The sequence below is a fragment of the Geospiza fortis genome, unplaced genomic scaffold (assembly GCF_000277835.1).
Source record: "Geospiza fortis unplaced genomic scaffold, GeoFor_1.0 scaffold543, whole genome shotgun sequence".
NCBI classification, from domain to species: domain Eukaryota; kingdom Metazoa; phylum Chordata; class Aves; order Passeriformes; family Thraupidae; genus Geospiza; species Geospiza fortis.
The window spans coordinates 397,812-401,725 of NW_005054587.1; the positions used below are offsets into that span (position 1 = coordinate 397,812).

General features: G+C 46.1%; 1 protein-coding gene across 1 annotated transcript in view; it reads right to left on the reverse strand.

The window, feature by feature from the left end:
- Window positions 1-3,914, reverse strand: part of ZC3H3 (zinc finger CCCH-type containing 3) — a 126,232-nt gene that overhangs the window by 31,602 nt on the left and 90,716 nt on the right.

The window sequence follows — 3,914 nt, forward strand, 5'->3', positions numbered from 1 at the left end:
CTCCAAGCAAATCCCACGCTTCCACCATCAATCCAACAAATTTCCACGCTTGGCTTGGCCGCTCCCCGCAGCTGGACAGGGAAGCCCAGCGCCCACTCCCATCCATGCACGCATGGAATTAAATCATCCTTGACTGGTGCAGGGAAGAATGGATGGGAAAGGAAGGCTGGATTTCAGTTTTCCAGGTGGGATGAGAGCGGCTCAGTCACTCACCTGCTAGCCCGGGCGTGTTGGGGAAGTTGAGCGAGTGGAATTTGATTGCGCGGCACCGCGAGCTGTCACTCGGCTGCCGGCGTCGGAGAAGCCCCATCTGTTCCCTCTGCACATCAAATTCCATCAACGGGGCATTTGAGCCACCACTGAGATGGTTTTTTTCCCGTTTTTTTAAAATTCCTTCTCGTGCCAAGTGTGGGAGCATCTTTTTTTTCTGCTAGAATGAACATTCGCCAACTTTGGGATGCTCCAATTAAGTCTCAATTGAGTCTCAATTAAGAACAAGGTTGACTTCCCAAACAATGTGGGGAGAAAGCACCAAATTAAAATCCATTAGGATAGGCCTGGAGCATCCTCAGCCCTATGGAATTCAGTGTAATATTCCTTAAAGCTACACCAGGAATCAGCTCCTGAGGGCAGCACACAATCCCTCTAAATATTTAATATTTGGGGATAAAAGCAGATACACAGGGATGAACAAGTCTGGAATCACAGAATCCTGGAATGGTTAGGGCTGGAAGCGCCCTTAAAGGTCACCTTGGCCAGAAAGGAGGAATCACTAAAGAGATAGTGGATAAATAAAAGGGTCAACAGCCTCCTGCCCGTGGGCTGGAATTTTTACGTAACAAAAATACATCAATGAAATTATTTTATTGGGCTTTTTTTCCCCAGCTTTCATTTGCCAGCAAGAACCATGCAATAACATGATGTGTATCTCCCATTCCAGGAATTAACTTGCATCCCAAAGGAAGTTTAACTACCCAAGAGCTGGTCCCATCCATGACAAAATCCATGTGAGATCCATCCAGGTCTGGCAAAGCACCTGGAAGCTGGCAAAGAAAACCCCCATCCACATTTTCCCACTCTCTAATTATTCATCCCTTGTGCAAATACTCCCCAAACTATTAGAAAATCACCCAAATATTTCCCCAGGAGGAGCCAAGCCAAGAAAGCTCCGTAATTAAACATTTCCCCATCCTTTGGGATTTATGGAGAAAACTCAGGCTCTGCCATTAGGGTATTTTTTTGAAGCTGCTGCATCATGGAAAAAGAGTTTAAATAAAAGTCAAAGCTTTGTGTACATCCAAATAACAAGAAGGGGGTGCAGGAGAGGGGATTGGATGTTCCCGACTTTTCAGGAGGTCCAAGGAGCCTAATTTTGGATTTTTAGGGTGGTTGTCAACTCGGAATTCCCAACTGGTCACAACAAGAGATTTGCATTAATAAATGCATTAATAAATAAGTATTCCTGGCATTGGATGCTGTATTATTGAAATTGGGGTGAAATTGGGACATCAAAAGACACTGGAAAAGGGGATAAGGGTTAAATTCCAACATCAGGAGCCAAAATTTGCTGCAGTCTGGCCTAAATTAAACAGAAAGATGAAATGATGCCCCCAGGGCTCGACTTTGGGAGTCTCATTTGGTCCAGACAAAACACTGGGCACATCCCAGTACCAGATCTGTCCTGTTTTTCTCCTCAATCACCTCCCAGCCGGGGAGAACATCAGGACACAGCGGTGCTGTCGGATCAGGAAAGTGATTCCCACATCTCTGGCATTGCTAAAGTCCCTCACTGTGGAAATTTAAAGTGGTGCCATGGTAAATTCTTCCCATGTGCATGCTCCAAGGCAGCGGGAACAGAACAGAGAGGGGGAAAAAAGCAGGAAAGTAAGAAAAGCTGCCACAGAGAGCATCAAGAACTGCACACTGAGGGCATTTGAAGTGATTACACCCAGCACAGCGGCGTCAGCCAGGATATTTTCCACCCTGTGGAAGGGACAGGTGGACTTCTCTCCCCCTTTCCTGATGATTCAGTCGCTTGCAAGAGCATCATCCGTAAGGAAACCCACAGCCCGTGCAAACAGGGCTGTTTCTCTCAATGCATCATCCCAGCCCGACGCTGGCGGCTCCGGTGGCTCGCGGTGAGAAGTGATTGTTGTTCCCAATCCAGCCGGGAGACTCCGCGCGTCTCTCCGGAGGGAGCGGGAGCTGTCATGTTCATTAAATGCATGATTACAGCTATGATTAATAGCAGGGGCTACAGCCTAACTCCTTCTTTTTTTTTTTCCCCTGCTCCTAGGAAGGAATCCACAGCCAAGCAGTCCCGCGGTGTTTTCCGCAGCGTTTGGCTCGATGTTTGGAATTCCAGCTTTTGATGGAAAAGGGGGAAAAGGCACAATTTATCCTTGTCAAACAAAAAAAATTGCTTAAAACAACCGGGTTGGATGCTGCACCCCTGCACCAACTACAAATTACATAGGATCTTTTCATATCCTTAATCCTAAAACTCAGCTCAAGCAGATCCAGGTCCATCTCCAGTATCCTGGGGTTTTTAATCTCCATAACCCCAAAACACAGCTCGAGGCTCAAGGTCCTTCTCCTCCAGGAAAAGGTTGGCAGAGATTTCCCTTGGCAGCCCAGGAACTGCACTCAGGAACAACACTCAGTGCTTTCCAGCATTCCCACATGGATATCAGCTCCCCGTCACCCAGGAGCTTGGGATGCAACAAACACACCCTGAAAACAATATTCCAAATAGTCCTTTGAGTTAAAAATTGGCTGCAAATATCACAGTTAATTATCGCCTGTTTAATTATTTAGGAAGGACTTTATTGCTTCGAGGCACAGCTCAAGGATCAGGCCTCATCTCATGGAAAGGTCTGTTGGAGCATCTTATCCAATAATTTACTTTTTTTAAATGGTGGAAAAGCTGTAAAAAACTGAAAAAAAAGAAGAAATCCAGAAAAGAGAGAAATCCAGAATTAGGGTGTGCCAGGACCAAGGGATGATGGGCAAGAAGGTGAGAATACTGTTAGAATGATGAGTATTGAGTATTGAGTATTGAGCCCATTGCTTCCTATCTTCCACAATCCCTAATCAAGGATAATTTGTGGAAATCTTCCCCACAGAGGGAAAAAAACCAGTAGAAAACTGAAATAGGCAGAAAAAAAGGAAGAAATTCAGAGCTGGGGTATGGTAGGGCCAAGGGATGGGCAAGAGGGTGGGAACATTGTTAGAATGATGTGTTGAGTATCAAGCCCATTGCTTTCCATCTACTTCCACCATCCCTAGGCAAGGATAATTTATGGAAATCTGACACACAGAGGGAACCAACCAGGGGTTTGCCTGGTTGGCAACAACAGGCAGGTGATCAGCTCTGCTGGCCAGTGCTCCAAATTGAGGATGACCACAACAGGGTCATCCCATTTTTTGCTCACCAATCCCATGGTTTTGGAATTGTTCAGTCCCTTATCCCTTTAGAGCTCAGTCCTTTGGCTTATTGAGTACAATTCCTTGGGTTTGGGATTCCTCAATCTCTTATCCCTTTTGAGCTAAACTCCATGGCCCCTTGAATCTCAGTACCTTTTCTTTGGGATTATTCAATTCCTTATATCCTTGGTCCCTTTCGAGCTCAATCCCTTAGTTTTGGGATTCCTCAATCCCTTGGCCCCTTCCCCCTCAATTCCATTATTTTGGGATTGCTCAATCCTTTTATCCCTCAGGTGTCAGCATCACCACACAACCTCTCCCCAGCCTGTTCCCACACGACCTGGAAAAGGCTTCCTTAAACCACACTGGCTCCTTTAATAGTTTCCATTATCATCCCACCTCTCCCACCGCAGCCTCCTTCGGAAAGAGCCGAGCGATTCATTTTCCGAGTCTCTCCTTGGCTTTATTGATGAACCGAAAGTTTTGCG